Source organism: Corvus brachyrhynchos, unplaced genomic scaffold (genome assembly GCF_000691975.1).
Source record: "Corvus brachyrhynchos isolate BGI_N302 unplaced genomic scaffold, ASM69197v1 scaffold131, whole genome shotgun sequence".
NCBI lineage: Eukaryota > Metazoa > Chordata > Aves > Passeriformes > Corvidae > Corvus > Corvus brachyrhynchos.
The window spans coordinates 1,027,554-1,044,807 of record NW_008236438.1 but is presented as its reverse complement, the minus strand read 5'-3'; the positions used below and the strand labels follow the sequence as shown (position 1 = coordinate 1,044,807).

The following is a 17,254-nucleotide window of genomic DNA, read 5'->3' as shown; positions in this document are numbered from 1 at the left end:
GGCTGCTGTGCTGCCTTCTCCCCGTGCACACGGGCTCCCCTGTCCTCGGTGAAAGCTGGTAACATTCTTTCTTCTTCCCCCGGCCTCTGCCCTCTTCCTCCCTTAGGAAAACTCGATTGGATTTAACTTGGGGTCGGAAGAAACTCCTGCCTGCTGGATCTGGTTTAGACGCCCCGACAGATAAGGTAAATGGGGAAGGCTTGGGGTCAGCAGCAACAAAACAACAGAAAAATCCTTCCTCTGGGAAGGGGTGGAGAAAACAAGCAAGGAGTTCACGCATCGTTTTATATCCTGTTTTTGGCCTTCACATTTTGTCTGTGTTTTCCGCCTTGGCCTGCATAGTTTAGCTCTCATTGTGTTTCCTCCCGTCTCGCCTAAACGTGTGAACCGAGGTGCTGGTTTCATGGAGGCAAGGAAAGAATCTGTGAGACCGAAAGTTTTTAATCTCATCGGACACAGAAGTTTCTTTGTTCCGTCCGAGAAGGCACTGAGCTGGAGCTGCGAGACTGCGTAACTGCTGCTTCAGCTCCCTCCCTTCCAAAACGTTTGGTAACTCTGCGAGTATAATTAACTTCTCGGGAAATTAGAAAGTCATGAAGGATGTAGTATGTTTTATTTGATCGAAAGATCTTGAGGCTTTGTGCTTCTTATGTCTGCCTTGTTTTCTGGAATATCGGTTAGTGTCTGGCCGGACTACTTCAGGATTGCTGTTGAGTTTCTTTATAAAAAATGCCCTCCTGGTCATCTGTAAATGTCGCAGTTTTTCCACCCTCGACTGCTGCAGTCACCCGTCTTCTTCCCCTTTGCCCTCTCTGTTCTCAAAGCGATGAGTTGGACTGCTTGTTTTTCAGCTTGTCTAGCATAGGTCTCTCCTGAATTTTGATCCTTGTGAAGTTCCTTAAGAATCTTCATTTAAAACAAAATACAAAACAAAACCAAAGCCGATAGCTAGTTGTCTGACTTCTAAGTGCATGCAATCAAAGCTGTTAATGTAGCCTTGTTTGGTTTTAATGATCACTTTCCCCTTTCTGATTTTTCGAAGAACTCCTTTTTGAAGCTGTTGAAGGGGAAACTAAATGTGAAGTTTTGGTGAAAGGTTTCGTACCTCTGGTGCTTGTTATGCCAACTAGATGCGTGTTTATTTCACATGCCTCAAAGAGGCAATTATAGGTTAGTTCTTTCGTGAAGGCAAGGAATTTCTCACGTTGTGAATGTTCAGGATGAGGTAGAAGCCATACCTCTGGAATGTTTGTTCCTATTTGTCAAACTCAGAAGCAACATGTTGGTCAGATAGGATGTGTATGCTTCAGTCTTGCCAGTGTCTGGCATGTATTGGTATTTGGGAGTCTTGGACAAAGTAATTTCTGTGCAAAATTTGTAACGCTCCTACGTATGTAGTTCTTCAACAACATGGAGTAATTTAGTACTGTAAGAAAAAGTAATCCAACTCCATCTGTTTGATATACTGTAAGGAAAAATGTCAACTAAAGCGGGTTCAGAGGCTGATAACAAATGATTTGACTTGAAATTTCTAGACTTACCTTTCCAGGCAGCAATAAGGGTTATTCTTAGGCATCAGAAAGGTCTGGACAAAATAAATGGCAGTGAACTTTGCTTTCCTTATGTGGCTGATGCTTGGCAGAAAGTCTGAATAGAGTAATCCTTTTAAAAAGAACCATCCCTTTCCAGAGCAGTGTTTTAGTCCCAATAATGACTGGAGATTCTTGAGGGGAGGGTGAGGAATTGTAGCCGTGCATGACAAATTTAGTTGTAAACCACTATGTTCGTAATCAAGGCAATTTTGTTTCTTTTCAGCCCTTTTGTGTTTCTCATGATGCACTTGATATTTTTCAATGCCATCTAGAAGAATAGTTCTTTGTAGTGGAGGCACAACTTTTTACGCTAGTGTTTTGTCACCATGGTAGCTATGGATAAGGCCCTTTTTAATGATGAAAGTGTAATTCAGTACTGCTTACAGCTCATGGTTATATCATCGAATGCCATTCATGTCGTTGACATAGTTTGGGAGTTATGAAGGGATGTATTCTTTCTTGAGATCAAGGATCTCAACTAAAAATCAGTCTGACATTGATATTCTTATTATGAACAAAATTATTTAAGCTTACACATGGCAGCTCATGTTCTTGAAACAGCACTTTTATAGCTGTGTGTTGATGGCTTGGGGAAATGTTCTTTTGACCTGGCTGGTTCTTACTCATGAATTAAATTAAGCTCAAGTAAACATCACTAATTTTAAGAAGGTATGCTTGCAATCAAAGAGCTAGAAGTTCCAGCATATGGCATACTATGGAACATGATTATCATGAAGATAATTATCATATTAGTGAAAACATGAATAGATCTATCATATGTATAAGCTGTGCAGTAGATAATGCTTAGTGTACACATAAAGCTCTGTAGGGTATTAATTTGCATGTCATGTTCATACAGAGTGGGTGAGAGGGCTCTGTGGAGAAAATATTAATGATTGATAGTTTCTTAGTGTATTAAGCTGATGGTCTCAGTAAACAGTGTTATGATTTGTTCTCAGTGGAATTTGCTGAGAGTCTGTAGTCCAAGGCATTAAGAGCCATGCTTGGAAGATCAAAGGTAAGGAAAGGCTTACACATGTGTAACATACATTATACCTTGTATATTAGCAGTACATTCTAGAAATAGAAGGGGATGGGAGCGAATTCCTCAACTTGGCTTTCCTGTAGGGCTGTAATGAATCACTGTCTGTCTGCTTTGCGTTCTTGTTTTGTTTTTGTCCTTCCTGCTCCCAAGCCAAAAGGAAAATCTTTCAGGGAAAATGTTGTGTAGAGATCAAATATTTGATATGTCATACCTTCAGCAGATTCTCCCTGTAGAATAACCTGATCTGCTGAAGAAATGCCTGACATTTAATCCACATAGAGGAATTAGAAATCTAACCTTTTCCAAATGAGTTACTGGTTGAGTTGATGGAAGAGTTACTCATACAGATATGAAAATAGTAGACTGTATTCCTATGTGAGAATGCAGATGTTGATGGTGACATTTGAAATAGATAGTTAAATGAAGATTATCTGGAAAAGGAAGATTTATAAACATTGGTATTTTAGCTTGTCAGCTTTTGAGTAAGTAGAACAATGCGTCAGAGGACACATCTCATATCAGAATGAAAACATTGAAGGTGGGTTGAGTAGTAAATAGCCTGTATTTAACCAAGGGTATGGGAGTTATTTTAAGGATTTTTTTTTGTTGTAAAAAGGTTACTTCACTGAAATACAGCTTTCTTGTTGAACTAAGAATATGGTGTTCAGGTATTGTGAGTCAAATCTTAAAAATGTACAGTTTCAAAGTAAGGATTTAGGAGAGATTTATGTATGTCTCATCTAATTAAAATGGAAAAAATTGTTATGCTGGAATCAATAGTATTTTTCTTATATAGTAATCTCAGGATAATTGGGCTTTTTCTGCTGCCTTGCCCTCATTGTTGCCGATGAAAAATCGTTAGCACCTGGTGGGCTAATACAATGCTTATTCTTCAAAAGCCACTGGCCTATGGAACTGCACAATGCTTATTCTTTAGGAAGAAGAACTGGAAAGCAACCAGCTCAGTTATGCCAGCTTTTATCAGTTCCCAAGCAGTCAGCTATAACTTTGGGGTTGTTGACCACCAGGGACCACCAAAGAGACCCCCAGGGCAGAAGATGCATGTGTAAAGGGGAGGGAAAATATGTTAATGATTTTGGGGAAATGATTATCATATATGTGTTTATTCCAGGAAAATCAATGAATATGTATGTAAAATACAGTATATAAACAGGAGCTTTTCCTGTACTCAGCATGCGCGGTATTTAGGAGGAGCTATCCTCTCGTGCATCCAGCCAAATAAAGAACGCCTGCTTCTTAATGCAACATTGGTGGTAAGGAGATTTTATTTTTACCGATTTTTGTTAAGTTTTGGTGACCCAGGTGGGACCTGCTTCTGAACTTCAGTGGATCCAAAGGAGCATCATTAGTGACCAGTTCTTTTTAAGATACTTGTTTCTCTGAGGCGTAAGTTTCAGTACAGGTATTTGAATTATTACTCTTTGTACTTTCCCTAAAGGGGATGCAGAAGCATGATATTTCAATGCTAGGGTGTAATTCCACCTTTAAGAATACATTGTGACTTCGCATAATTGAGAAATAAAACTGAGAAAAGCTCTTCCTTTGGTTTAAAGGAAACCAAACTGAAGTGTACTTATGTTGGAAAACATCAGCTTTGCAAGTCTCTTGCCTAGGGTAAAAAGTTTAAGTTAAAAGTTTAAAAGTAAAAGTTTAAATTAAAAAGTAGATTAGTTTCTTTCTGTTCTTGGAAGGAATTTGTAGTTACTTGATACTAAGTGATCACTATGTGTAAGAATAGACAGTGATGATTAAGCAGATTCTGAGGACAATCGAACAATCTTGGCTGCTGTGGAGGTCCTGGTAGTTGTAATAATGTCAGAAGGTAAACAAGCCTTATGAGGCTCAATCTAATTAGATAAGATGGTTTGTATAGGTTGGGTTATAGTTGTCTTGCTGTGAGCTTGTAGTGCTCAAGGGCTACTTCTTGTGTCAGTTGTCTGAGGCCAACCTTAGGAGTGGAAGAAGCTCCGGTGGTTTGAACTATTAGTAAAAATTACAAATACTTGAAGTGAAACACTTATAATTTAAGTCTTAATTTGGAATCCATGTTTTTTTCCTGCAAAGTGGTCAGGGCTCTATTCTCCTTACTGGAGAAAGCTCCAATCCCAATAAATAAATAAATTCAAAATATTTGAAGTTCTGATACTAAAAACAGATGCAGAAGGATGGTCTTGGTTTTTGAAGTAAAGTGCTTTGAGTTTTACTGCTGCCTTTGGAGTCTTCTCACCAGTTTTCAACTCCAGTTGGCATGAGAAGTTCCTGTAGCAGCTGCATAAGGGGTTCCATCTTCCTAGACAGTTATGGAAGAGAAGTTTCATCCTTTGTCCTCTGTCCCGTGATGTAGGGTATGTGATTAGTATCTTTGCAGAAATGATTTCTTCAGCCTTCCTTGCTCTCCTTGTCGTTGGAGTTTTTCAGTATGTATCTTTCAAGACTTCCAAGTTTTGAGAAGCAGAAGAGAGGGCATAGGTGCTTTAAGCTACATCAGTGCATGTACAGAAGCATCTGAAATGTGGTGCCAGATGATTGAGTGTCATTCACAGATTGAGTGTCACATCCAGAATGACTGTAGATAGCATTGTAAGTGTTTTAATGGTGGAAAGTGTTTCCAGGCTTCTGATAGACTGCTAAGATTTGAGAGCTGCTGCTTTTTCCCCAGGTGACTGTTGTCTGCCTGGCATTACTCTACCAGAGAGGAAAAATAATAGTTTAGAAGAGCAATCCAACTGTCAGCAATTTGAGCAAGTTACTGCAGGTCTTTTGTCTTACAAGTAACCCTGAAGATATCATGGCGTTTTATATTTGAGGCTGGGTATCGGAGAACATTTATTATTGTGATTTACAGGGGTTTTTTTTGTCTGTGGAAAGATGTTGCTTAAAAATCTGTATGTGCTTATGCATGCTTGTGGTTAAGACAACATAAAGCTTGGCTGCAGTAGTATTTAGAAGACTGAGGCCTGTATTTTCAGTAAAATTAAACCGAAAAGTGTGTCAACATAGCAGTCTAAATCTTTAGTGACTTAAATGCTTTGCAAATGCTCAGTCTCCATGCTTATGCTACTGAGTGTAATATTTGGATGTTTAATTTACTTAGGTTCCACTTTGGCCTTTGAGGTAGGTCTAGTTGAAGGAGGATCAGTGAACATGCTGACAACAGATAGTGTTCACTGATCTCCTGCTGCTGGTATGTTTGCTTGCTGTGGCATGTTTGTATGTGGTGGCCTGGAATGTGAGGTTGGTAGTTAGCTCCTTTTAGGAGAACATACTAATTTTGGGTTACTTCTGGTCACATAATCATATGTGGTGCTAACCCTGGAGCTCTGTTGGTTATTTAATTTCTGAACTGCTCTATATTTTTTAGGGATTGGCACTAAAATTCATCACTGAGGGAGAAAATTCAAAAGTTCACTTCTTCCTGATTCATACCTCTTCAGTTTTTACACCATTTATGTCTGCTATGCTGTAGTAAACTTACACAGAGTGATTTATTCTAAGTAACTAATGAGTTCTTTAAACTTGGAGGAGTTACAGGCAAAGGGAATTGAGTGTGCAGTGCTAGAAAATAGTATTTGGAGCAAACCTACAATTTTACTTGTGACTTTTCTCAGGTCACTGTTGTTGGTTCGCATATGGGTGTCAGGAAACTGTTAAAAACAAGGTGACAAATATTAATGACTCTAAGTAAGAAGAAGTGAAAAAGGATGGAAATAGACATGTTAAACCATCTTCTCAGAATGTGACAGGGAGTGAAAATAGTTGGAACTCAGAATTTGTCAATCCATCTGGCTCTGATCCTGATGGATACGATCAGAAACATTGATATGGGAGAAGAAAAAGCCTTCAGAGCTTTACTATTTTACTATAAAATTGTTCATCTATATCTTATTTGTGTTTTTTAGGAGGGTTTTGTTTTCCTGAACAATGTTTTGTGAGGGTGTGGGCCTTCTGTGACTATCAGACAATCCTGTTCTTCCAGTATGTTATTTTTAATTTACATGTTAAGGCTTTGGGTCTGCTACCAGGTATTTAACCTAACTAAACGAAAATGAAAGTAATACAAGTACTAGGAAAGCAAGATATACTTAAAATAGATTTTAAAAGACTTGAGGTTCATTTACTCTTTCATTTGTATTTATCTGGGTGAGTTCATCAATTTTTCAGGGAGGATTTATTTTGTTTTGCTTTACTGAAACAAAGCAGAAGAAATGCTGAGGATTCTGGAATCATTCTGTGGTTTTGCAATGCTTTTTTTACTAGAAAAAGATCGTAAAGCAGGCAAACATTTCTGTGGGATTTTTCTGTGGGAAATTGTGGGATCTGTTGGAGACGTATTGTCAAGATTTCAAATGTCCTGACTGTAGTCTTTCATGACATCAGTTACTGAATTGGTTTTGCAGAGCAAATGGTGACACATCAAGAGAAAGATTGTGGCCTTGTCAATGGAGCAGGTTAGGAGAAAGCGTTAGAGTGGGAGAGAAACGTGTTTAATCAATATTTTTGTCTTATTCTCTTTCTTACTTTGCTTCTCCCTTTACATAAACTAACCAATGAAGAACCAACAAGTTGTTCCTTAACCTTTTAAAAACAGTACTTCCTCTTGTCTGTGGAGTGAGTCCCTGCTTATTTCCACTGAATTTAAATATGTATTTGCTCATTTTAGATCCATAGCTCACGCATCATTCCACTTGTGTTGAATCTTCACCAAATTTTCAATTTCAGCTTCAGACTATGAAAGATCTACAGAGGAATAACTTTCCCTCAAAATCGGAATGTTACTCATTTCCCCCAGTTTTGTATTAACTTGGTTTTAATCTTTGAGAAGTCTGAAGTATACACTGGACAGTTCAAATTATTGGAAATCACAGCTATGAAATTCTCTGAAATTCCTACGTTGTCCTCCTCAGTCAGTTTTTCCTATTCTGAGAAAAGAGGGTGACGTAGTAATAGCAAACCAGTATGGCACTGTCCCACTTTTTACTGCAGTAGTGTCAAAGTATTTTTTTCTTTATTTTTTTCTCATGCTGGAAAGCACAGTGTGTTAGAAGTTAAGTAACACTTAAAGTTATTATTAAATCAACTTTGAATTCAGTTTTGAGGCTGTAATTAGCATTTTGATGAGAAAGAAGACTCTTTAGTTCATCTTAAATCTCCTGTCAGGTGAAAAACTTGGTTTTGGCTTCCGATAGTGAATTATTATCTCTATTGAAAACAACACTTTTAAGAGGAAGTGTACTTAAATATAATTGTCTAAATTCTAAGTTATTCATAAAAATTTTATTCTAAGCAGTAAACTATTGTTCTTTCCTATCTAAAGAGGCAAAAGTACTTAAGAAACCATTCAAGAATAGCTTTCTTCTAATTTTTTTTGTATCAGTTGCTTATTTTACCTGCAAAATGCCTGATAGACTAAAATAAAAATAACGTAATAGCTCTCTTTTCTTTCATTCACTTTCATTTCCATTCACTTAAAGGGATGCAACACTAAGTAAAGGAAAAGACAATTTAGTACAAAAATACTAACTTAAATGTTTCATCACTGTGTTGGGAATGAAAAGAGATTATAAATTGGCAAAAATCAAATATGCATTGTGAGAGAAAAGCTGAGTGAATAGAGGACAAGAATAATGGTGCTTATGCACACGGAAGATTGAAGAGTGTTGTAGTTAGAACCACAGCCAGTGCAGAGAGGAGTAATTCTTCTGCATCACCATTGTGAACAGCTAATTGGGATGTATCAGGATCTGTGTATTGGTGGTAGAATTAATGTAACGAAGAACAACAGACAGAGCTAAGTAGGTTCAGGGGTTTCTTTATATGTCCAGGACAGTAACTCTTAAAACTGCTAAGAATAGTGTTGAGGTAATATGTGGTATAATTATTGTATAAACTAGAGGGACAAGATACTTAGAGTCTGGAAAATACAGCCTTTTGTTTTGTTTTTTTGAACCTTTGCTTTTTTAAAAAATAGTGGCTGCTCCTTATTGTAGCAGTGAAAAAGCTGTATTAAAGTAAAACTTTTTAAAGCTGCATTGTGAATAAAAGCTTCTGGTTTTAGTACTGCATTTTATATTAAACATGTAAGAACAAAAACCAAACCAGCTTGTTGAAGTGGATAATACTTAGAACACAGAGACAGAAGTGTTCTTTAAAGGGGGAGGAATTGTAAAATGTAATGGAAGTCTAGTTCTAGATACTATTTCTCTTCAAGCAGTAGCTTCCATTAGGGCACTGCATAGTCTTTTAAGTGTTGGAATGCATATTTATTTGTGGTTTTTGGTAGGATATATATTTTTTTGAAATCTACCAAATTCAAAATGGGGAATGAACATACATACCCACATGTACTTTGAACTCCATTTATCTTTCTGTTACCATAGATTGAGTTACGTAACCTGGATTTGGTGCAGCAGTGTTTTCTGAGTGTGGTTCTTCCTTCCCCTCCCATGGACCCAGTATCTGCTTACTTTGTATCTCGGGTGTTCTGGGCCTGCTGTGTTCTTCTGACCTCTGTTGTTTGATCTGTCCTAGGTTTAGGCAGGAATTCTGGCAATTGCATTTTTGAGGGGGCATGCATGTAAGGCAGAGCATCAGGGCCTGGGGTTTTATGTGTGGACATACAATTTAGTAAGCAAAATAATTAATTTAAATAACCAGTAATCTTCTAATAATAAATGGTTTCTTTTTTAAATTATCTTTTCCCCTTTCTGTTTTCTGTGCTGACCTGTTTTGTGTTGCAGGTCACCTGAATTTATCTGCAGCCAATTACGTGCAGAGTCTGATTAATGGATGAGAACTTTTATAGTTAAATACTGCATATTTACAGCAGTGCAGCTTGCTTGTCAAAAACCTTTGGTATCTGCTGCAGATGGCTGCATAGTCTTAAGGAGTGGCTTCCTGGCTGCATTGTACATGAAGTGCCAAACACTGAGAGCAGTTTTGTTCTGGAATGCCAAAATACATTAAATCCATTCAGGAAGCAACATATGTCAAACGAATAAAAATATCATATTCATGTGAAATAGAATGTGGTGATTATGTTTTTCAAACCTATTTTATTTCCTGAGTTAAGGGCTTAAAAAGGACTTTTTGTAGTGAGGATGGTATTAAATACCAATTGCTGACTTACACTGTTAGCATTTTCACTACTGTTTGTTTCCCCAGCCCCTATTTTTTCTTTGTTTTATATATGCCATAGATGGAAGTTGAAACCAGGAGTCTATCAATAAGGATGAAGAAATAGGAAAAAGATAATTATGTTTTCCTCTTTGGATATATAGGCCTGTGCACAGTATACAGGTGTTTGGTGGGTGATTTGGTTTACTTCGTTCTTTGGAGGTTTTGGTTTTATTTTGGTTGGTTGTTTGTTTTTTCCTAAGGCTAGTAGCATATGTGTTTCTTTACAGCACTGTGAGAGAAGTATATCAACCATGGTTGATAGAAATAAGCAGTGAAAGATTTTGCTTCTGCCCAGTGTCTAATTCCAACAAGTTCTCAAGACAAGGAGTAAGAACATTTACAACTAATAGCTCCAAATATTGCAGAGTTTATAAAGACACAAGCCCAAGGCCTAGCGTTTTGTTGCTTATTATTCCATATTGGCAAAGTAGGTGGTAGATAGAAAAATACGTGTGTATCTAGAATCTGTAATTTCATCATGATTAGTTTCTAACTAGTATATTGCACAATTTTTACTTACCTGAAATAATTTAAAAGCCTTTAAAAGCCTCTTTAAGCCAGAGGAATGAAGTACATATCTTCTAAGGAAATTTTGCTTGTTCTTTCTGAATGTTTTTCTCTTGTTTGTTCTTTCTGTTCAATCACTATGATTAGAAGTGGAGGTAAAAATTAACTTTGGTAAATTAACTTATGTAACATCCTAATTGCTGTTCAGTCTTGTGTAAGAAATGAGAGGTCCCGGAAAGAGAAGACAGGGCAAGTGTTTTACTTTCATAGCTGTGGAAGGCATGGATTTGTTTAAAACAAGCATTTAGTAATAGAGTAGCTTCACATGAAGCAGAGGCTGTAGCGGAGGCCATAACTACTGTAATTTCTGTGCTTTTTTGGAGTGATTGTAAGACATCAGTTGTGAAGCAGTGTTGGAAGCTTGATATGTTCTTGTCTCTTGGATTGAAAAAGGAGGTGCTGCTGTGTTTGTTTTCTGGTTTAAATTCCACTTCCTGAGATTTTCAGCTGTCCCATGGTAATGGTACCACCATTTAAAGATGTGCTTATCTGCTGAGAGATGAGGTAAATCCTGGAGTTGCCTGTTTGTATTTTGGACCAAGTCAGCTGGGTTATTGCCGGCTTTTGTATTTGTTCTGGCAGTCCAATTGCCTTCCCTGATCCTGGTGTGTGTTAGTTTGATTGGTCTCAGCCTTCTTTGCAATAGTTATGAGAAAATCTATAGAAACATGTTCCGGTATACCTGAGCTTTCCTCCTCCTCCTCAGCCTTTGTTCTTCTTTGAAGTGTGATGTTTATCTTCATTCTAATCACCAAATCTTGTGTTTTGTGAAGGAGTAGTGGTCCTGCTAGCCACAGGGGGGGTGTGACCTGTTCAAGCACAGTTAATTCCAGTGTTTCTGCTTGTCTCCCAGCTATCAGTGGCTACAGGAGGGTTCTGTAGCTACTGAATTGTAGGAAGTACCAGAAGTATTAAGACAAAGAAATGTTTTCTCAGGCCTATGTTTTCCTTTCGTTCTTTTGTGTATCTGAAATGTACTTCAGGTGTACAAGCAAGTATCTATGGGCATCCTGCTCCTCCCTGCACCTTAGAACTATCTGTTAATTCTGTTGAGTCTGGCCTGGTTTGCTGATATTTTCAGTGTGAAATATCAAGTTAAATCTTACTTGCAATTTAGCCCTTGTCATCATGAGTAGCAGGAATTAATTTTCAAACAGACTTGGAAATTACTTCACATGCCTCTGTTCAAATTGGATGTGCTACTGTCATAGTGTTGATGCAGTCCTCCACAAAGCATAATCTTGACACAAAATTGGGGTTTGCCTTTTGGAACATGCAAATGTTACAAATTGCAGTGTACTTGCAACAAATACAATATATTGTCTTTTCTCACTCTTTAACCAACTGAAACTGTCATCAAAGCACTTGTCATTTCTGGTTTTAATAGACAAATTATGCTAGGGATTCTACAGGGTTTTTTTTGCCTCCTTGCATTTATTCCAAAATTCTTTTCTAAGATTTTTCTCTGCTGTTGGTTGTAAATATCTATTTTATACCTCTCCGTTTAAACAGTTGTGTTGTTTCATCTTTGGTTGTTTTGTTTCTTTTTAAGGTACTGTGTAACTTAATTTTACTGTATGATTTAATTAACCATGACATATAACTGTTTTGACTTTTGGAAGCATATTCACTGTTATGCTTTGTTTCATCCTTTCTTGTGGTTTCTCCCTGAATATGTCCCTTCTCCTTAGGCTCTCCAAGACCTTGGTAATGTTGATTTGGAAGCAGACCAGAAGACAGCATCATTGAAGGATTTTTTTAAATGAAAAAAACCTGTTTCTATTTCTTCTTATCAATATTTACTATTAAGTCTTTTTTCGAGGTGCATGGTGTGGGTGGCTCTAAGTTAATCAGTTAGTAGGATGGGATGTAGAAGAGGAATTTAGATGAGAAACTTGGGTGCACTGTAGAGACTGGTTTCATCCATACCAATTACTAACATTGCTTTACATCCAAACATCTGAGGGTTAATAGAAAATGTCTTATTTTATGGGCTTGATTTAGGACAAATCACCTTTACCGTCAAGATTGGAAGTAAGTTGCATTCTGCTCTAAGTCATGGGCATCACCTATTATAAAGTGGCAGCTTTCTGATGCTCTAGGAAGAACTGCATTTTGTGTATCTTCACTTACATTTTAAGAACAGTGGGACGTGAAAGATACGTCTAGATCAGTGACACTGTTGTGTATGTAAATATCAATTTTTGTAAATCTATTCAGTGTATGGCTTGAATTACAGGTTGATATTAACTGAATATTTAAAAAAAATTTTTTAATGTTAGTATTAGGCTGAAGTGAAAAACTGAGACTTTCTGTCAATAGTGGCTCTTTACAAAGCACTTCCTTGTATTGGTCACTTTGGAATTTAAAAAGGGTTTTTGCTTTGGTTAAAAGAAAGTAAGTGTATGTAAATTTTGAACTTACCATGTTGGGTATGGCCATGTACTTTTGTGTGCTTTATTCCCATTCCCTCAAGTCTTTAGTAAATTGAAAGCATTGCTTTGTAGGCAAGTAATTGACTTTTTGTTGCAAAAACATGCACAGCACATGCTAAGCAACAGTGTCTTGAGGTTCAGACCACATCCTCTGAAAATTTCTTTCAGTTCTGTACAGTATAGCTTACTGATACAGTCAGTGTCCGGACCAACCTGTTTACTGGATTGACGGAGCATCCTTGTTTCTTCTTGGCTGCCTGTAGATATTTAGCATGGCAAATTTTTCTTTTTTTAATTACTCCCTCCTGCCCCCTCTACCAAAACTATGAATCCAAGGCAGACTAAATTATAAATGTGACACGCATAAATGAATTTTGCCGTCAACTTCTGCTGTTGTGAGCATTAAAATATGCTTGCATATGGTTTTTGATACATCTTTTTTGTACTAAAAGAAAAATACCAGTAATAATCAAGTTATCACCTTTACTTTAAAGGAGTCTTAATTTATAAAGCCTGTGACTAAATGTCTAGTTTTACATTGTGCTGCAACTCCTCTGCATGCATTTGCTTTGCTTCTGGTGTGGTTCTTTGCATTAGAAAGAAGACAAGGTACTGAAGGTGAAGGCAAGGTATTGAAGGTGGAGACATGGTACTGAAAATCAGTGAGTTGTTGAGCAAACTGATCTTAAAAAAAAAAACTTCTCCCCGATGTCTTGCAGTTTAGGCTTTTTGGATCAGTTACTGATTGAACTTCCAGTGTGGTTATGCAAGCCCTAGCTGTAATAAAAGGCAGGTTTTGTTAAAGGCAGCTTAAAAGGCAGAGAGAAAAGCAGAGATTACTCTTGCTTCAGCAGGCTCTAGTTTGAATTTTGCACAATGGAGATTGACTTGCCTTTTGAGTTCCAATGGCTGGTTTGGAATAGTCTTCCACTTACCCACAGTAAATGTAAATGTTGCTATTCATCATCAGTGATTTGATCCTTGATAATACATACATAAAAGTCAAGAGTGCACTTAAAAACTGGGATACTTACCCAGTTACATCTCTTTTTGGGCAGATTTAAAGTCTACCACCTCCCATCTCTCCTGCTTTTTCTTGCCATAGATTGACTTGCAGACTTGAGACAGTAGGATGGGAATTTAATGTTTCTCTGTAAAATGGTTTTTAATTGCTGCGGGAGTGTGAAATAACTAACTATGGAAAAGGAGAAGCAACAATGAAGTCCTTTTCTCCTGAAGGCTGTGTTTCAGAGCACTTGCTTTTGACACTTATATATCTAGCCTCTTTAGTTCATTGGGATTTCTGGTGGCTTTGTGTTTTTCATTATCTAGAGGGATCTCTTGATTGAAATGTGTAGGTCAGCAGTATTTGAATGTGGCATGCTCTGCCTTCAGATTAGACCTCTAGGCTAGTATGACTGGAGAACTGACAGGTGATGGGCAGTTAGTGTGATTAGTAAACAAGTTCATATGTTATGTATTATAACAAAATGATGGACTCAGAAATGTCTGTCACAGTGTGCAATGCCTTTAAAGTATTTTACTTTTTCATTTCAGGTGGGCAGGGTAGAATCGCCTTCATTCATGGAGGAATTAAAAGTGCAAGATAATTTAGGGGGCAGAGGATGGAAGAATAGAAGACATTTAGCTTGATCATTTTCAGATCTTCTGGGAAGGTTGCCAGCTGCGTGTGGAAGTGCTGTAGGGCTGTAGTGAGGAGCCATGTATAGTGGCCTCACTTGACTGTATTGCAGGCATGAAATGCAGGTGACTTCTGATCTTTCCCTCCTCTAGCCAGAAGGGCCAAACCCCTATATTAGGGAGGAGGTGGCACTCATGGGCATGAGGTAAACAGAAACAGCTGGTATTTGTGCTGTTACCCACTTTTTAAGACTCTGATACTGTGGTTATCTCTGCTTCTCTGGAGAGAGTTCTGTGATCTATTAAAGCACTAGTGAATTTAAAATGTATCTTGTTATCCGAGTTTAAATTGCTCCCTACAATGCCCTTCTTAGAGTCATCACATGACAGACCTTTAAACTGAGTTGTGAGGACTTTTTCCTTCTCCAGGCACACCAGTGTTAGTAGCAATTACATCTGTGAGAGAGCTTAGCTGAACACTGCCTGCTTACTGGACTACTAAGGCATCAAATGGATAGTTCTCAATACATCCTTAAGCAGTTAAGGTATTTCTCATGACAGCAGTTGTCTATTTGTATGTCCTGCTCTTTAATCTGCAAAATAACAGTTTATCTTCTGGCTGATTGGTAAGTATTTGATGTAGTGTTTCAGGGGAAATAGTGATTGCTGTAAGATAATTTATTTTCCTAGGGTTCAGAGATAGGAAAAAAGCTCAGAATATATTAAGTCCCAAATTATCTTGAATATTGTATTTGGGAAGATAACGTAGGTATTAGGGTTATTCTTTCAAATTATGTAGTACAAGGATTAAGCTATGCAGGATTTGGAGATACTGAATTCTTCCTGAAGGTGGTTTCTAAATTATGATCTTCTGCATACTTGAGAGTAACTAGTATGATGATACTCATTTCTCTGGGACTGGAATTTTGAAAATGTGATGCAAAGGTTGATTGTTTCTTTTCCTTCCCTTACCCCAGACTGAAAATACGCTAGGATTTTTTTCTTAAATGCATGCATAGTCTAGTTAGTTATTAAGACACTGAAGTGACTGTTGACCTTGCAAATGAGCGTGGAAAAAGTTGCGCATTTTATGTTTCCTTCATATGTTATTTCAGTTGTGAGAGTCTATCTGTAATAAGAATCTAGAGTGTGGTAAATTGGAATTGACTTTGAACCTGAGGGCAAGTGTATCTCCTTTTGGTACAGTTTCATGTTTGCATTAATCCCTCCCCTTCTAAGTGAATGTGGGACTGAAATACTATCAACTGCATTCATTTTTTGTGTTTCTAAAGTTATCCTTCTGTATTTTTTCCACTTAAACCAGAAAGATTTGGTTTTTGTTTTGGTTTGTTTTCTTGGTTTTTTTTTTTTTTTTTTTTGATGCTGCTGTTTTGGGATTTTGGGGAAGAGTCAGATTTTGAGGGACTGGCATGTAGTCTCAGTGCATCTGGCATGTCTTAAAATGCTGGGCAGAAAAGGTCTCTGAAAGATAACTGTATGTATTTTTACATTTATTCTGCTGTGTGATTAGAATACAAATTGAACACTGCTTTTCAGGTGTATTTGCCTGTATTTATATCTCTGTATCTTGAAGTAAGGAGGGGTATGGGGGAAAGGCTATTTTAAGATCCATAAAAATGACTCGTTCTCTCTCTGCTAAGATCATGTATTTTCTGGTATCAGTCCTGACACTTGGATATGAACTGTGAGTCTTGCATGCTGGAATTATAGCCAGTAGTGAGGCTGAGCTTAGTGACATTAACATGTACTGCTGGAGTGGGTTCCTTTCCACCCTTCCCCTTGAGTCATTGATCTAGAGAAGAATTTAGGATCCAAGGCAGAATTTAAGTGTTAAGGTTGCGTACAAATCAGTCAGCTACTCAACATCAAGTATTTAAGCTCACAAAGTATCTGCAAGTTGATGCCCTCTCCTCCCAATCACCTGGCTTCCAATAACCAGATCATCTTTTAACACTTTGAAGGATAGTAGTCAAGTGTGTTTAAGCACTTATTACAGGGGTTTTTTTTAAAGTAAAATAAATACATGTCAAAACAACTTCTTGTAATGCAGGCTAACTAATTTTTATATGTAATTATATGCATCCTCTGTTTGTCCGACCTAATGGAAAAAAATATACAAAGTATTTGTTTGCTTTCAGAAAGCAATTGAGGAGAGCTTTTTATTCAGTTCATGCCCAACCGCATTAATGTAGTTGCTAAATTATTGACTTTGTATGTGCACTGCTAGTAATTATGCTCATGAATTCCTAAGTTCATATTTTTCTATTATTTGGATTCAGCTAAACCATGCTTAACAAAAATTTAAGTAGCGTTTTTAAGATTGTCATGGTAGATGAAGAAAGTGGAGGGGAAGAATCCTGTGGTAATAAATGATTTTTTTTCCTGTTCATTCTGAAAGCAAAATGTTAGCTTTTATGCACAGATCTACTGATTCCGTAGAACTGACTTAATAAATATCTCAAATAGTTTTTTTTATAATATTAAAGCTTGATTAGTAGAATATTTCTAAATTAGTTTTGCTGCTTTAAGTGATCTTTTCCATTGCTCACTGCTGTCAGTAGTTGCTCTTGCTAAGATAGTGGTATGATGATGTTTCTTGGCTCTGGGTGGAAATGAAAGTAGCCTCCATTGTGGTGTTCCATCTGGCATCTTTTTCCAGTACGCTTAGCCAAAGTGATAGATATCCTTGGTTTATAATGTAATATTACCAGTCATTTTAGTGTAGGCTCTAGGATACATTCTTGCAGACTCTTAAG

At 37.3% G+C, this 17,254-nt stretch overlaps 1 protein-coding gene across 9 annotated transcripts in view; it reads left to right on the top strand.

Annotated features, from left to right (window-relative positions):
• ERBIN (erbb2 interacting protein) overlaps nt 1-17,254 on the top strand; it is a 119,054-nt gene continuing 101,800 nt past the window's right edge. For 5 of the 9 annotated variants that reach the window (XR_001866128.1, XM_017747080.1, XM_017747079.1 and 2 more), the window contains exon 1: nt 1-185. The gene's annotated coding sequence lies outside the window, so the exon portion shown is untranslated. The remainder of the gene's footprint in view (nt 186-17,254) is intronic. The other 4 variants (XM_017747077.1, XM_017747075.1, XM_017747076.1 and 1 more) reach the window with 1 other exon arrangement.